We start from the raw sequence: 18,450 nt of genomic DNA, 5'->3' as shown, positions 1-18,450 counted from the left end.
AGAGCAGAGAAGATGAAAAAAAAAGTTAGAGAAATAGAGTCAGAAAGAACAGGACAGTGTAATCGAGGCTAACTCAATGTTTAAGAGACTACTAGACAGGAATATGGAGGAACTTAAGATGGGGGGTTATATGGGAGGCAGGGTTTGAGGGTCGGCACAACATTGTGGGCTGAAAGGCCTGTAATGTGCTGTACTATTCCATGTTTAACAGGACACAACTCTTACTAATGTCTGAGTAGGAAGTAGTAGGAACCTGTTTTACCCCTGTCCCCCACAGGTACGGTTACAACAAAGCCCGCCCCAGTAGGGTCTTGCGAGTTCTTGAAGAGGTTGGTGTAAATCTCTCAAAAGCTCGATGGGAGAATGACCAATATGGAGACTTTTATGCACTTTGAACTAAAATGTCATGTTATACTGAAGTGTTTCCTTCACACTCCAGAGTGACATATGATACACCGCATTGCACAAAAAGCAGATGGGCACCTTAATAAATTTGTAAAGTAGATAAACAAAGTATTTCTGAAATACACTGATTTACTCGATTGTAATGAATGTTATTGCAAATGATGATTAAGTGAGTCCAGGTTAAAGGAAATGTAGATTGTTACTTGTGTTAGATGAAAAGAGGTAAGTAAAATTCTGAGTGGTTTACAATAATTTCAGATGAAAGCAAATGCTTCAAGCTGTTAAGGGAGTGGATAATATTTGTGTGAGGACTGGAGACTCCCTGGACTGCTCTACCATTGTCTCATTAATATTGACCGTTGTATAAATATATTGTGACAGCTGCCCTGTATGATTTGAATGTTATTTTAACTTGTATTCTGTTTTATATTTAATAAAGATGACTGTGACCACATTGTTGCTCATCATTACTATATTAAAGCTGTTTACAATTTCATTCTAAATTTTGTTTGAACGTTACCTGCTTTAAATGCATTTGACTTGTCACCCATTTGTGACTGGTATTTATTTTGATCTGAACATTGTATAGTGTTATTTAGAGGGGAAAAAAAACAACTATTCTAAATTATGGATTTTGCAGTTCTTTGATTCACTTCAAGAAACATGGGGAGAAGGCGGAGGACAGTTACTGGTAAAAGGTGGGCGTCAGTGAGAGGTGCACCTTGTTTATGGACAGTCTCGCCACTGAGTTCAAAGATGCCCTCAGCGCCAAAGCAACTTTGATAACAGTCAGTTTCACCCTCAGCCGCCACAAACACCACAGACTATGAAGTTTACTTTAACTAATCCTTTCCCAACTGTACTGTAGAATTTGTACTAAGTGCTCGAGTTGTTGAGTGTGTTGTAGGGGGCCCAGACATACGGAAGGTGGGTTAACAGTGAAGTCTGAACCCCTCAATTGTACTGAGTGATTCTGTTATAATGAACTCCCCCCCACCCCCGCCCCCGCCCCCGCCCCCGATTAGCTTCATTCCTTGCTGTGATGCTCTACTGTCCCGGGGTCACAACAGTCCGAACTATATTCCACCTTGCCAATGCCGAATGAACTGATTTAGCGTAACACAAATTCTTTGTCCACTTTAAATTTGTCTTAAGACAAAATTCCCCTTGAATGGTGCAGTAAAATTTGTAACTCCCCGTCGGGGAATTGAACCCCGGTCTCCCGCGTGACAGGCGGGGATACTAACCACTATACTAACGAGGAATTCATACCCTCGTTTTATGCACGTTTCAGAACACACCCCGGTGAACAGAATCTCCTTGATATTTGGTCACTGCGATACTGGAGCCTTTCACACGTATCCTTCCCCCAGCAGAGTCTCACTTTTCTCCAGCCATTCAGTCACCTATTATCTTCTAGGATTACCAAACCAGGTGCTCTCATTCCAGCCCAACTCCGTCTTTCAATCAACATTTTCATCACAGTTATACATTTATATTTCTGCTTTCGTAATGCCACAGGCGGGACACGAAATGTACCTCATCCAATTCTCAAGCCACTCCCACTTCAATCAACTTCACTCAAACACGGCTTCTGCATCTCCGCTCTGTCGGACGATCGCCACCTCAACTGGACATCACACGAACTGCACCACACTGAAGAATCCGACCGACAACATTCACAATCACCTCCAGCCACACTCATGCACTTCCAGCGTCCCACTGCTCCTACCCTCAAAACTCGACTACCAATTCCACAAGTCATGTCAATCCATGGGTCACTCGAAAATTATTATGGGCTGGCCAGGCCAGTCCATCAACGATGGAATTGCTCTCCCTCACATTTTCCCCGGTCAACCGATCACTGCAGCTTCCTGCTCTCACTCTAACCCAGCTTCCCACAATATCCTTGTAATATTTCCCTTCACTCTTTCAAACTTATTTGCATTCCTGTGAGTTGGCAAACAAAACTGCACACAATACTTCAAATTATGCCTCACCACTGACTTATTCAACTTCAAAAAAATCCCCATCTCCTGCACTCCATACTTTGATATGCCAAAAGCTTTCTTTATGACACTATCTACTTTGACACCTCTTTCAACTATTATGGACATGTAATCCCATTTCCCTTTGATCTAGCACGCTCCCTACTTCCCCACTGTACCCCACGGAAGTGTAAGAACTCACGCTTCTCAGCATTAAGTTCCATCTGCCATTTTCAGCCCATTTTACCAGCTGGTCCAGATCCCACTGCAAGCTATGATAGCGTTCCTCGCTGTCCACAGCAGCCCTAATCTTGATATGAGCCGTATATTTGTGATCCTGTTCACCATGTTATCACACAGATCATTGATATAGATGACAGATAACAATAGACCCAGCACCAATCCCTGAAACGTCTTATCCAACCCATTATGCAGGACCTTGTCAAATATCTTGCTGAAGTCCATGTAGACAACATCCACTTCCTTCCCTTTGTGAACTTTTCTGATAACTTCCTTGAAAACTCTATAAGATTAGTTGGCATTAAATACCACACTCAAAGCCATGATGAATATCCTTAATCCGTTCATGTTTATCCAAATACTTGTAAATCCAGCCCCTCTAAATACATTCTATTTACTTTGCAAATAATGATGTCAGGCTTAAGGGCCTATCATTTCCAGGTTTAATTTTTGAGCCGTCCTTAAAGAGCGGAACAACATTGCTACCCTCCAGTCCTCTGGTAGATACATCTGTTGCAAAGCATGATTTAAATATCTCTGGTAGAGTTCTGGCACTCCCTGCACTTCCCTCCTGCAGAGTCCAAGGGAACACCCTGGGGATTTATCTATCCTAATTTATCTGAAGAGAGCAAACATCTCCTCCTCCGTAATCTGCATAGGGTCGATAAAATAGATGCTGCTTTGTCTCGCTTCTATAGACACTGTGTCCATCTCCTGACTGTGCAAAATACAGGGCGTAGCTGGATGATGCAGCGTGGATAACTTCACTCACTTCAACCCCGAGCAACCTCTGCACACACTAGCAATGACTCTTTAACTCAGTATTATTTGTTTGTTGTAAAATAAAAATTGTGCTTGAAATGTGGAGAGGAAAAGCTGCTGGAAGTGAAAGAGAAACAGACAAGCATAAGATACAAAATAGATGAGAGAGAGAGAGAGAGAGAGAGAGAAAGAAAGAGAGTAGCAGACAGACCATCCAGCTGGACTTTGGTCTACGAAAGGAAACCAGTGCGGTCACTTTCAATTCCCACCATTCAATACTTCACCTGTGGGCCTGGTGTCCGAGATCTTCAATATCAGGACGCAGTAGTTCATAAGCCAGTTTCTCTTCATGACTTTTGTCTCTACCTGTTTCTATGAAATTCTTTCAAGTTCAAACTGAGACTAAGGAACACTAGGAATGTTCAGGAGGCTACACCGCATGCCTGGAGAGATAAAGTTATCAGTTGGAAAACTGCCCTCGGAATGGCCCAAAATGATGCTGTTTGTTCAGCGTTATTGAATATAATATGAGGTCCTGAGATCAGATACGATTCACAGCCGTACGATTGTGGGTAGGAATTGCTATTGAAGCATTTCTCTTAAACTTGAAAGCAACCTTGATTAACGTTGTTACGTACCCTGTAACTAGGTCACTTACCAGCGAAGATAGAGAGGTCCATTGAAATCTGATGGTAATATTTTTTTAAAGTCTTTATTTATAAAGGGGCACAAAAATAAGATTAATATAAACATTCAGATAATATACATCGTCACTACTCAATCTAAAAGCGTGGGTCTAATAATAACCATCAATAAGAAACAGCTCGATCGTTTGTCTGGGGGATAATATTTTGTCCGATGGAAATATAAAAGTCACTCAGTTCCTGCAGGCTTCAGCCTTTGGGGACTGCTGGGTTTTCACTTGTTGGAGAGAGAGAGAGAGAGATTTGTGAGAAAAGAAACTTGCCCGGGTCTTTTAAGAAGCAAATCCGTTGAATCGGGAAAGTTGGTTTCCCGTTGTTAGTTCAAGAACATCGGTTCTATGGTACCTGCCACCGACTCCCAAGCAAAGGGGAACCGAACGCACGTGGCTTCCTTCAAATGGCTTCCCGCTACTACGGGATCATTAGCGTTTCTTCTGGTGCGTCTGAAGGGGTTGTTCCCCCAGACTCTCTTTTATACTTCCTCATGGGGTCACAGATATCAATCAGGTTGGGATGATGCAATCTCTTCTCAACCAGCCCACTTTGCCCGAGGGCTTACACGTAGCATAGTCCCCAATCCACAAACGTGGTCTCCAGGAGACAATGGTCAATGTCATGTTATTTTGCATCACTGGGGAACGAGGCTTCCGGCACGTCTCTCTCCCATTTCCTGGGTCTACTGACCCCACCCCCCCAACTAGTGCTCTAGCAATTCTCACAAAGGAGGGGGCTGCCCGCATAACAACGTAACGTAGCATTTGCAAACCTGCCAGTGAACATGGAATTTCCTATTTCAGTAGAATCGGGCTGATTTTGTCCTGGACTTATATTGGGAAAGAAAGTGAGCGAGTCCTGGACTTATATTGGGAAGGAAAGCAGGGAGACCTGGTGAGTATGTCCTTTTACACACTGTGGTGGTAGTGCGTGTGGTTTGGGGTTGTGTGACAGGTCAAGGTGTTTTGGGTTGTGTGGAAGAAAACGAACGTGAAAACCGCAACTGACAGTGAGGAAGACGCACGTCACTCAGCAGACAAGAACTATTCAGCATTTTCTCTGTTTCTCAGAGTATTGAGTTCATCTGTGGGTTCCATACATCAGCAAAGACATTAATTCTAAGGTGCGATATTTTAGTAATCCGATACATTGTTGAAATGGGGTTTGTTTTGTCACCCTGGTTTGGATATGGCCAAAGTGCAATGTGAGAGACACTGAAGTGGGTTGATAGTTCACAAATCTTCCATGTGAACAGTGTTAAAATGAAAGTAAATCAATAAACGCTGGGCAAAAACAGGACTAGTAACCAAAACTCTCAAACAGGTAACGGGCTGAAAAGAACATCAAATTATTGAACGAATAGCGTGAGTCTTCAAAGTCAGTTGACTCCAAAGTCCAGGTTCTCAGACAAGGCTGATGCAAAACAAAATCGAACCGTTGCTGTGCTCTGAGCAAGTCTCAAGAAGTGAGTCTACATCAGAGGTCAGTAAGTTGATGGAGAAGATACTGAGAGGCAGGATTTATGAAGGCATCATATGATTAGGAATATTCAGCATGGCTTTGTGAAAGGCAGGTCGTGCCTTACGAGCCTGGTTGAATTTTTTGAGGATGTGACTGCACACAGTGATGAAGGCAGAGCTGTAGATGTAGAGAATATGGAATTCAGCAAGGCATTCGATAAGGAACACAATGCAAGGCACATTGAGAAAGTAAGGAGGCATGTAATCCAAGGGGACGTTGCTTTGTGGATCCAGAACTGGTTTGCCCACAGAAGGCAAAGAGTGGTTATAGAGTTGGTATATTCTACATGGAGGCTGATGAACAGTGGTGTGCCCCAGAGATCTGTACTGGGACCCCTACTTTTTGTGATTTTTATAAATGACCTGGATGAGGAAGTGGAGGGATGGGTTAGGGAATCTGCTGATAACATAAAAGGTTGGGGGTGTTGTGGATAGTGTGGAGTGCTGTCAGAGGTAACAGCGGGACATTGATAGGATGCAAATCTGGGCTGAGAAGTGGCAGGAAGGTATGATGTGGTTCATTTTGGTAGTTTGAATATGATGGTAGAATGTAGCATTAATGATAAGACTCTTGGCAGTGTGGAGGATCAGAGGTCTGAATCCATAGGACACTTAAAGATGCTAAGCAGTCTGACGTTGTGGTTAAGAAGGCATACGGTGCCTTGATATTCATTAATCGTAGGATTGAGCTTTGGAGCTGAGAAGTATTGTTGCAGCTATATAAGATCCTGGACAGATCCCACTTGGAGTATTGTGCTCAATTCTGGTCGCCTCACTACAGGAAGGATTTGGAAACCATAGAAATGGTTCAAGTGAGATTTACAAGGATGATGCTTGGATTGGGGAGCATGCCTTATGAGAATAGGTTGAGTGAACTTGGCCTTTTATACTTGGAGCGGCAGAGGATGAGAGGTGACCTGATAGAGGTGTATAAGATGATGAGAGGCATTGATTGTGTGGATAGTCAGAGGCTTTTTCCAGGACTGAAATGGCTGCCACAAGTGGACACAGGTTTAAGGTGCTGGGGAGTAGGTACTGAGGAGATGTCAGTGGCAAGTTTTTACATTCAGAGAGTGGTGAGTGCGTGGAATGGGCTGCTGGCAACGGTGGTGGAGGCGGATAAGATAGGGTCTTTTAAAAGACTTTCCGATAGGTACATGGAGCTTAGAAAAAGCTATGTCCATGGAGGTACATGGAGCTTCGAGGGCTTTGGGTAAGCCTAGTAAATTCTAAGGTAGGGACATGTTCAGCACAACTTTGTGGGCTGAAGGGTCTGTATTGTGCTGGAGGTTTTCTACGTTTCTATTAACTTAATTTGGATTAAAATGTTGACTTTGACTTATTTTTCCATAACGTTCTGTTTTCATGCAGAGGTCCAGTGATCCACATACAACGTTATTTCACCCCAAATTATAAAAGATTATATACACAAGATTATACAAAATACAAACATTAACTATTTATAAGACCGAAAAGTCAAATTAAAATGTGAATATTACTGTCTATAACACACTCAATTCCCGTGGGTGAGGGATGGGGTCACTGTTCCCGGAAATGCCCCTCTGTACCCACTGAGTTCCAATGCTCGCAGTTTCTCAGTGGCACCACTGATTGACAGTTCTCTCTGACCCCGCCTCCCGTCACGTGACACCGTGTTGCGATGATGCCGTGTGGCGATTATGACGAGATGAAGACGCCACAGAGGTCCCATCGTCACCGACGTCGTTTCCTAGGGAACGGTCCGGAATGGTGGGCAAGGAGTTGTGGTAAAGTGGAGTCGGTCTCTACTTTGGGTTTCGGCTCCACTGTGGGAATCGGCCTCTCCTCTTCCTGCCCTCGGAACAGTGAGTGTCTGTCAGCGCCTCACCGCACCGGCTCTCTGCCTCAGGTACAATATTTAAACCATATTTGTACAGTTACATGGATAGGAAAGGTTGAGAGGGTCACGGGCCTAATGCAGGCGGATGGGACGAGTTCAGGTCGACAACTTGGTCGGCGTGGATGAGTTTTACCGAAGGGACGGTTTCAGTTCTGTATAAATCACTGACTCTATTCTGGGCGGTTCAACCAGGGCAGGATGTACACAGTGAATGACAGGTTCCTGAGAAGCTTTAATGAACAGAGACTTTGCGGGTTTCTGCCCCCACACCTCCTCCGGCAGCTGATTTAGGATAGCAGCTATTCTCTGTGTGAAGTATGTACCCTTCAGATCCTCTTTAAATCTGTCTTTAAACAGTTTTGTACAATTCTAATGAGAGGCAGTTCTTTGGCTGATAAGGAAAGTAGAACACACAACCCTGTCTCTCTGTGATGCCACATGCAGGGAACTGTGTAACAATATTAGAGACACATGTACAGGCAGTTCAGTGAGGAAGGCCTGGAGGGATATGAAACTAATGCAGGAAAGTGGGATTAGTATAGCTGTGCATGATGGGGAGCATAAATGTGATGGGCCAGAGGGTCTGTTTCTATCCTGGCAAACCCTGGTAACAGCAGTCCTCCACTGCAGTGGGGTTTGTTACCTTCATTCTCAGCTGTGAGCTTGTTCCACTGAACCCCTTATCCTCTGAGAAGATATTTACACCCTTCCATTGTGACCTCCATCTCTCCTGCTATTAACGAGTGTTCTTCACCGAATTCCAATTTAAAAGTCCTGTTACTGGTGAACAGGGAATTGGTGCATTTTGATAGCCTTTTGAGGTGTTTGATTCACTATTAACCCTAATGCATTAATTCTGAGTGTTTTAGGTAAGTCCATCCTGAAGTTCTGTGTTCCAGGTTCCCACTGAACTTTCACAGTCAGTGGTTTCTGCATGTCTATACTGACCATCGAGAATCTGTCTCCATTAACTCAGCACTTGGTCTGTCTCCTACCCTGACCTAGTGATTCAAATGTTCAGCCAGATGTTCCTTAAATACCAGCCTGCACCTCTCCCTCAGACAGTGTGTTCCAGATTGTAACCAACTTCATTTTGCAAGCCAGTTCACTTCCCACTTCAAGATTTGCTAGCCGCCTTTGCTGTCCATCATACCCCTAATCTTGTTGTCATCTGCAAACTTGCTGATGCAGTTTACCACATTCTCATCCAGATCGTTTATACAGATGGAAAACAACCGGGACGTTAAACCAGGGCAGGATGAACAGAGAAATGACAGGTTCCTGGGAAGTGTTCATCAACAGAGACTTTGTTTTTTTTTTCCTCCACCACCTCCTCTGGCAGCTCATTCGGGATTCTGTGTCAAATATTTACCCTTCAGATCCCCTTTAAACTACCCCGCTGTCACCTTACAACTATAGCTTTAGACAGCCACACCACGGAAAACAGTCTCTGACTCTCTAACTTTTGTCTGCCTCACGTAATTTTATCCACCTCCATCAACTCACCCTTCAGATTCCCTTTCAACCTCCACCCTGTCACGTCTTAGTTTCTGTCTGATTTCTCTAAACTCACTGCACAGGACACAACCCTCGTATCCCTACATTGCTACTACCAACATGCACCGTCCACCAGGACGTCCAGCTGCTCAACCTTCCCTTTGAAATGTCCTGCAGCTGCTCCGAGACCATCAGACCATAAGACACAGCAGCAGAGTTAGGCCATTTGGCCCATCCAGTCTGCTGCCCCTTTCTGCCAGGTGTAAGAGATCATGACCGATCTCTTAACCCTCTCAAACACTCTTATCCACCCCCCCCCCCCCCCCCCACAATCGAGAACCTCCACATTCAATGTACCCAATGAATCGGTCACATCCGTCTGTGGGGATGAATTCAGAGTCAGGACCAGAATCAGGTTTATTACCACCGGTAGGTGTCAGGAAATTTGTTAATTTAGCAGCAGCAGTTCAATGCAGGACATGCTAATATAGAAAGATGGTTGCTGCTGGAATAGATTGTGCTTGGGGTGACTTGGGTCCACAATGATCCCTCAGGCCCTTTTCTCACACCTGTCTTTGAAACTGTCCTGAATGATGGGAAGTTCACAACTACAGATGCGCTGGTCTGTCCGCAACACACTCTGCAGAGTCCTGCGATTGAGGGAAGTACAGTTCCCATACTAGGCAGTGATGCAGCCAGTCGGGATGCTCCCAGTTGTGTCCCTGTAGAAAGTTCTTAGGATTTGGGGGCCCAGAGCAAACTTCCTCAGTTGTCTGCGGTGAACGAGGTGCTGTTGTGCCTTTTCCACCACTCAGCAGGTACGTATAGACCACCTGAGATCCTCGGGTATGTTGATGTCGAGGAATTTAAAGCTGTTTACCTTCTCAACCCCAGATCCATTGATGTCCATAGGGGTTAGCCCATCTGCATGAACAATCTGTGTGGATTATCACTAATCCGCACTGATTGTGGTCTCCCAGTTAGGAAGTCGAGGATCCATTTGCAGAGGGACCAGGTTCCATTGCTTATTGATCAGGACTGTGGAAATGACGGTGTTAAATGCTGATCTCTTGTCACTGAACAACATCCTGACATAGGCAGCACAGATTCACTAGCTTTTTCCAAGGAATTTGCTCCTTACCTTTGTTCTAACCACTGACCACTGACTCGACTGGCAAGTTTATCTTTAGGAAATCCTTCACATCTGAGACGAACCTGACCCCAGTAGCCAGAAGACAACAGACCATCGTGTCATCTCTGTTGCTGCCACAGAATCTCCTGCACATCCCCTGTACTGTGAGTCTGCTGTCATCACTGCTCTGCTTGACCATTCCTCCCGCGGAGCATCGGTCTGGGGACTCAGTACCACCGACCTGGCGGGCTGCTGTCTCTGGTTCATCATCCCAGGGGTATCCAAAGGAGTGTACTTGTTGCTGAGGGTCACGGCCACAGGCAGACATTACTCTGTCTGTCTCTTCCCCTTTCCGTCGTGATGGTCACACAACAGTCTGCATCCTGCCCTCAAGTGTGACCAACTCACTGAACCTCTGGTCTCAGCATCCTGGAAACTCTCGGTCTGTCCATCTCCATCTTCATTTCCTTCACACGGTCAGTCAGGAGCTGCACCTCGGTGCACTTCCCTCATGTGAAGTTATCGGGGACACTGAGTGACTCCCACATCCTGAGGTGGAGCATGTCACTGCCGTAACTGTAATTCCAGCCACTCTGATGGGGAGAGGAATTCCAAAGAAATCCTCTGACATTTGACTTCCCAGAGTACACCGACTTATCTCTCATTTCTCTGCCCACATTTCCAGCCGGTCTACGTTCTGCTGAATCCTTTGGCAACTTTCCTCACGATCCATAACTGCACCAATTTCTGTGTCTCTGCAGACCAACAAATCAGCCCTCCTTCGTTTTCATCTGAATCATTTCACAAAAAGCAGAATTTCTTGTGGGGCCCACTCTTCACAGGTCTCCAGTCAGAATCACACCCCTCAACCATTACCTTCTGTGTTCTCTGATTGAGTACATTTTGAATATACTCAATCAGATTTCTTTTGAGCGATGTGCTTCCATGCTGTGGATCAGCCCACCATGGGGACTCTTGTTGAAAGGTTTACCAAAGTCCTTGTGTCCTATACCCACTACCCAGCTCTCATCAGTCGAGTCTGTCACTTAAAACATTCGGCCAAGTTTGCAAGAGTTGACGTTGCCCATGCAAAGTGATATTGGCTACTCTGAAATTGTTTATGCTTTTTGTTTATGCAAGCTGATCCTATCATTAAATTTCTTTTGTCCCTGGCCTCGGGCAGAACAACCTGATCTTTTCATTCTGGCCCTGCGTCTAAATCGTCGTCCAAACATTGGGTTCAGTCGCTTTGATACGATCTGGGGCCTGATACCCACCACCTCGATTTGGCCTGTATCTGACTTTGCCATTTCAGCCTGGAGTTTAAACCAACCGTACTTTGGGTCTTCCTCACATTGGTTCTGCCACATGAAATTGCGTCCAAGTTGATAGGAAAGTTACAGGCTATTTGTTTACCAGAAAAAGAGATTCACTGGTGTCACTTTAAACCAGAACCAATGGAGATAACTCTATTTAACTTCACTTAACTCACCACTGAACTGTTTCCCACAATCTATCACTTCACTTTCAAGTATTCTGCATGTCATGTTCTCTATTTATTTAATTATGACTATATTGTAGCGGTGTGCGACACGCAGCGCTGAAATAAAGACACGTAGTCGGTAAGCTGCAGTTGCAAAAGAGGTTTATTCAAACTTGGCGGCCTCGCTTAAAAGCCTTCCTGTTCCTACCCTCCCCGGGCGGGAATACTGTAGGGGGTGCGTATTCATAGTCTTGTCCCGCGTGCGGGCTCTTCCTCTTGCAGGTGAAGCAGGCTTGGTGCCCTTTTTGGGACCGGCCTCAATGCCCGCGCTCGCCACGTTGTGAGCCAGATCGAGTGCGCTGGGAAGTGGGTCGCCACATAACCCCCCCCCCCCCCCCACAGAACCGGCGATACACCCCTCAATGTCCTCAGTCTGGGTCGGACTCTGTTTGGATGGTCTGCCTCTGCGCCGCGGTGCCTGAATCTCGACCGGCCAAGTTCACATGGGCCGGTTGGAGTTGGTGCACCGTGAAAACCTCCTCTCTCCCCACAACGTCCAGCACGAATGTGGACCCGTTGTTTCTGAACACCGTAAACGGCCCCTCATAGGGCTGCTGTAGCGGTGCCCAATGTCCGCCCTGTCGTACAAAAACACAGTTACAGTTTTGCAGGTCGTTAGGAACGCAGGTCGGGTTCTGCCCATGCTGTGAAGTGGGTATGTGGGCCAGGTTACCAAGCCTCGCGTAGTCTGCCCAGGACTGCTGCGGGTTCTTCCTCTTGCCCCCTTACGGCTGGTATGAACTCTCCTGGGACGACCAGGGGTCCGCCGTGCACCAACTCAGCCGACGAGGTATGCAGATCTTCTTTGGGCGCCGTGCGGATTCCGAGCAGGAACCAGGGAAGCTCGTCCACCCAGTTAGGCCCTTTGAGGCGGGCCATGAGAGCTGATTTCAGATGGAAACGCTCCACTAGTCCGTTCGCTTGTGGGTGGTAGGCAGTTGTGTTTTGCAGCTGTGTCCCCAAAAGGCTGGGCATAGCTGAGCACAGGCTGGAGGTGAACTGGGAGCCTCTGTCGGAGGTAATGTGGGCCGGTACACCCAAGTGAGATACCCAGGTTGCAATCAGTGCTCGGGCGCAAGATTTGGAGGTGGTGTCGGTGAGCGGGACTGCCTCTGGCCATCTTGTGAACCGGTCCACGATAGTCAGTAGGTGCCACGCTCCTCGCGACACTGGCAGGGGCCCACGATATCCACATGAATGTGGTTGAAACACCGCCGGGAACTGCTGCGGCAGGGGTTTGGTGTGCCGCTCAGCCTTGGCTGTTTGGCAGTGCATTCACGTTTTGGCCCATTCACTGACCGGCTTGCAGAGTCCGTGCCAAACGAACCTGTTGGCTACCATCCAGACGGTTGACCAGATGGAGGGGTGAGCTAAGTTGTGCATGGAGATGAAAATGTGCCACCGCCAGGCTGCCAGGATGACGGGGCGGGGTTGGCCAGTGGCGACGTCACAGAGTAGGGTCCTCTCACCTGGGCCTGCAGGGAGGTCTTGGAGCTGCAAACCGGAGACTGCGGTTCTGTAACTAGGGATCTTCTCGTCTGCCTGCTGTGCCTCCTCCAGCGCTTCATAGTCTACCCGCAGGACAGGGCTTGGATGTTAGGGCGTCTGCAACGACATTGTCCTTTCCCGAGACATGCTGGACACCCGTCATGCATTCGGAGATGTAGGACAGATGTTGCTGCTGGTGGGACGACCATGGGTCGGATGCTTTCGTGAACACAAACGTAAGAGTGTTGTGGTCCGTGAACGCGGTAAAGGGCCTACCTTCTAAGAAGTACCTGAAATGCCAGATTGCCAGGTTATCACGCCAACAGTTCCTGGTCGAAAGCACTGTGTTGAGCTCGGGTGGTCATAGGTGTTTGCGGAAAAACGCCAGGGGTTTCCTGCGACCCTCGATGAGTTGTTCCAGCACTCCATCGACTCCATCGTGTTAGATGCGTCCACTGTGAGGGCGGTAGGGACGTCCATTCTGGGGTGCACTAGCATCGCGGCGTTTGCCAAGGCTTCTTTGGTTTTAATGAAAGCGGCGGCGGACTCCTCATCCCAGGTTATGTCCTTGCCCTTATCTGACATCAGGGCGAACAGGGGGCACATGATTCAGGCTGCTGAAGGGAGGAAGCGGTGGTAGAAATTTACCATACCCACGAATTCTTGAAGGCCTTTGATTATGTTGGTTCGGGGGAAATGACGAACCGCGTCTATCTTGGCGGGCAGAGGGGTTGCCCCGTCTTTAGTAATCCTGTGGCCCAGGAAGACGATGGTGTCGACCCGAACTGGCATTTGGCCGTAATCACTCGGTCGGGTGTAGAGTTGATGAAGGTGGGACAGATGCTCCTGATGACTACTGCTGGCTATGAGGATGTCATCCAAATAGATGAAAGCGAAGTCCAGGTCGCGTTCCACCGCGTCCATTAACCGCTGAAACGTCTGTGCGGCATTCTTTAGGCCGAACGGCATGCGGAGGAATTCGAAAAGGCCGAAAGGGGTGATGAGTGCCGTTTTGGGGACGTCGTCCGGATGCATCGGGATCTGATGGTGTCCCCGGACGAGGTCTACCTCGGAAAAGATCCGTGTGCCATGCAGGTTTGCTGCAAAGTCCTGAATGTGCGGCACAGGGTAGCGGTCCGGTGTTGTAGCTTCGTTCAGCCTGCGGTAGTTGCCGCATGGTCTCCAGCCCCCTGTTGCTTTGGGCACCATGTGGAGGGGGGAGGCCCATGGGCTGTCGGACCGCTATATTATCCCCAATTCCTCCATCCTCTTGAACTCCTCCTTTGCCAGTCGGAGCTTGTCTGGGGGAAGCCTTCGAGGACGGGGTGGTCCTTGTATCGGGATGTGGTGCTGTATGCCGTGTCTGGGCATGGCTGCCGTGAACTTCGGCACCAGAACCAACGGGAAACCTGCCAGGACTCTGGTGAAGTTGTTGTCAGACAGCGTGATGGAGTCTAGGTGTGGGGCCGGCAACTGGGCTTCACCCAGGGAGAACGTTTGAAAGGTCTCAGCGTGGACCAGTCTCTTCCTTGGCAGGTTGACCAGTAGGCTGTGAGCTCGCAAAAAATCTGCTCCCAGGGGCGGTTGGGCTATGGCGGCCAATGTGAAGTCCCATGTGAACTGGCTGGAACCGAACTGTAGCTGCACCGTATGGCTGCCGTAGGTCCTTACTGTGCTGCCGTTCGCGGCCCTCAGGGTGGGACCCGATTCTCTGTGGCGGGTGTCGTAACACGTCGGAGGTAAGACGCTGATGTCGGCTCCGGTGTCAACCAAAATGCAGCGTCCCGACTGCTTGTCCCAGACATGCAGGAGGCTATTCTGATACCATGTCTCTATGTGGCATTCCCTGGGAACTTGCAGGGCGGGCTACAGCAACGGGCTTCTGCGTCCCACCGCTGGTGGTAGAAGCACCATTGCCCGTTGGTCTCCTCACCCCTGCCCCTGGGGTTAGTGGGCTCTGCGGCCAGGCCCGGTCTGGTCTGCTGCTGGGAGCCTGGCCTGGTGATCTGTGCGACGGACGTCCCACTCTCCTTGGCTTTCCACAGCACGTCTGCCCGGGCCGCCACCTTCCGGGGGGGGGGGGGTCACTGAAATCCACGTCAGACAGCAGCAGACGTATGTCCTCGGGCAGCTGCTCCAGGGGAGGTCGCAGCGTCCTGAAGCTTGGCAGTTTTAATGAAAATGCAGGAACAGATGTGGCGTCGTTCATCTCCGGTCCAAATATCGTTTGGGCCGTCGGGGTCACCAATTGTAGCGGTGTTCTACACGCAGCGCTGAAATAACGACACATAGTCAGTGAGCTGCAGTTGCAAAAGATGTTTATTCAAGCTGCACGGCCTCGCTTTAAAGCCTTCCTGTTCCCGCGCTCAGTCCCATCCCGTGCGCGGGCTTTTCCCCTTGTTGGTGAAGCAGGCTTGGTGCCCTCTTTGGGACCAGCCTCAATGCTGGTGCTCGCCACTTTGTGAGCCGGTTCGAGAGAGCTGGGAAGTGGGTCACCACAATATTATTATTTTCTCTCTTGTATTTACACAATTTATTGTCGTTTGCACATTGGTGATTTGGCCACCCTGTTGGGTGCGTCTTTCTGTTGTGGTTCGTGGATTTACTGAGTAAGGCCGTACAGCATAGCAGCAGAATTAGACTATTTGGCCCGTCGAGTCTACTCCCATTCAATCATGGCTGACCCTTTTTTCCCTTTGCATCCCCACTCCCTGGTCTTCTCCTTGCAAACCTTGATGTCGTGTCCAATCATGAGCCTATCAAGCTCTGCCTTAAGTAGACCCAAGGACATAGCCTCCACAGCAGCCTGTGGTTATACATTGCATTAATTCACCACCCTCTGACTAAAGAATTTCTCTGCATTTCTGTTTCAAATGGACAGCCTTCTATCCTGAGATTGTGTCTTCTCGTCCCCCACCATAGGAAGCATCCTTTCCACATCTACTCAGTCTAGGCCTTTCAGCATTTGAAATGAGATTTCCCCCCCCCCCCATCCTTCGAAATTCCAGCGAGTCCAGACCCAGAGCTATCAAATGTTCCTCGTATGATAACCGTTTCATTCCCAGAATCACCCTTGTGAACTTCTTCTGAACCCTTTCCAGTGCCAGTACATCTTTTCTTGGATGAGGAGCCCATAACGCTTCACAATCCTCAAGGTGAGGCCTCACCAATGCCTTATAAAGTCTCAGCATCACATCCCTGCTCTTGTATTCTAACCGCTTGATGTGAATGCTAACATTGCTTTGGCATTCCTCACCTCCGACTGTACCTGCAAGTTATTTTTTGGCTGGTTTGCACGAAGACTCCAGGTCCCTTTGCATCTCAGATGTTTGGATTTTCTCCCTATTTGGAAAATAGTCTGTACGTGTATTTTTACTACCAAAGTGCACGACCATGTATTTTCCAACATTGTATTTCCTTTGCCATTGTCTTGCCAATTCTCCTAATCAGTCAAAGTACTTCTACAGCCTACCTGTTTCCTGAACAGTACCTGCCCTTCTTGTCATCTGCAAACTTGCAAGAAATCCATCTATTCCATCATTTAAATCATAGATATACAGCATAAACAGAAGTGGTCCCAACACCGACCCCTGCGGAACACCACTACTCACGGGCAGCCAACAGGAAAGGATCCTTTTATTCCCACTTGCTGACTTGCTGCCTTCTACCAATCAGCCAATGTTCTAACCACGCCAGTAACTTACCTGTAATACCATGGGCTATTAACTTGGTAAGCAGCCTCATGTGTGGCACCTTGTCAAAGGCCTTTTGAAAGTCCAAATATATGACATCCGTTGCATCCCCTTTATTTATCCTGCGTGTATCTCTTCAAAGAATTCCAACAGGTTCATCAGGCAAGATTTCCCCTGAAGGAAACCATGCTGACTTTGTCCTTTCTTGTCCTGTGTTTCCAATACTCCATAACCTCATCTTTAACAATTAACTCCAGCATCTTCCCAACCACTGAGGTCAGACTAACTGGTCTATAATTTCCTTTCTGCCGCCTTCCTCCTTTCTTAAAGAGTGGAGTGACATTTGCAATTTTCCAGTCCCCTAGCACCACGCCAGAGTCCAATACGTCTTGAAAGATCATTACTAATGGCACCACAATCTCTACTGCTACCTCTGTCAGAATCCTAGGGTCCAGTTCATCTGGTCCAGGTGACTGATATACCCTCAGGGCTTTCAGCTTTTTGAGCACCTTTCCCTTATAATAATAACTGCACTTCCTTCTCTCCCCTCACTCCCTTCAACATCTGGCACACGGCTAGTAACTTCCACTGATGCCAAATACTCATTTAGTTCATCTGCCATCACCTTCCCCCCCCCCCCCCCACCACCCCATTATTCTTCCTCTGTCCTGATTTTCTAGCAATCCAGTATCCAGTCTCATCTCTCCTTTATGTTTTACATACTTGAAAAAGCTTCAACGATCCACTTTGATAATATTTGCTAGTTTGCTTGCATATTTAATCTTTATCCTCTTTAGGTTGCTCTCTGTAAGGTGTTAGAAGCTTCCCAATCCTCTGTATTCTATTTTTTTCTTTGTTTTATGCCCTCCCTTTTGGTTTTACATTAGCTTTGACTTCCTTTTCAGCCACAGTTGTACAATTTTGCCATTTGAGTATTTATTTGTTTCTGGAATACGCTTATCCTGGACTCAAGTTGAACTCAATGATACTGTGATCACTGCCTCCTAAGGGTTCTTTTACCTTAAGTTCCCTAATTGCCTGCTGTTCATTAAATAACACACAATCCAGTATAGCTGATTCCCTCGTAGGCTCAACGACAAACTGCTCTCAAAAGCCATCTCTTAGGCATTCAACAAACTCTCTCTCTTGAGATCTATTTCCAACCTGATTCTCCCAATTGACCTGGTTGTTGAAATCTCCCATGAAATCTCCAATAACATTGCCTTTTGACATGCCTTTTCTATTCCCTGTTGTAATCTGTGGTCCACATCCAAACAACTGTTGGCGGCCTGTTTATAACTGCATCAATGTCCTTTTACACTTGCAGATTTTTTTAACTCTACTCACAATGATTCAACATCTTCCGATCCAATGGCTCATCTTCCTACTGATTTGATACCATTCTTTACCAGCAGACCCATGCTATCCTCATTGCCTACCTTGCTGCCCCTCTGATATGTCTAACTTGGGCATTTAGCTCTCAACTATAAATATTTTTCAGCTGTGATTCAATGATGATCACATTATACATGACAATCTGTAGTAGGGCAATAAGATTATCCACCTTATTTTTTATATGCTGTGCATTGAGGTACAACACTTCAAG

General features: G+C 47.3%; 1 protein-coding gene and 1 non-coding gene across 2 annotated transcripts in view; one reads left to right on the top strand and one right to left on the bottom strand.

Annotated features, from left to right (window-relative positions):
• LOC132383738 (uncharacterized) overlaps positions 1 to 18,450 on the top strand; it is a 74,160-nt gene that overhangs the window by 38,514 nt on the left and 17,196 nt on the right. The gene's annotated exons all lie outside the window — the stretch shown is intronic.
• Positions 1,598 to 1,669, bottom strand: trnad-guc (transfer RNA aspartic acid (anticodon GUC)). The gene has a single exon. It is a non-coding gene; the product is annotated as a tRNA-Asp (tRNA).

This window comes from Hypanus sabinus, chromosome 31, assembly GCF_030144855.1.
Source record: "Hypanus sabinus isolate sHypSab1 chromosome 31, sHypSab1.hap1, whole genome shotgun sequence".
Lineage (NCBI taxonomy): Eukaryota > Metazoa > Chordata > Chondrichthyes > Myliobatiformes > Dasyatidae > Hypanus > Hypanus sabinus.
This window is presented reverse-complemented; position numbering and strand designations above follow the sequence as displayed.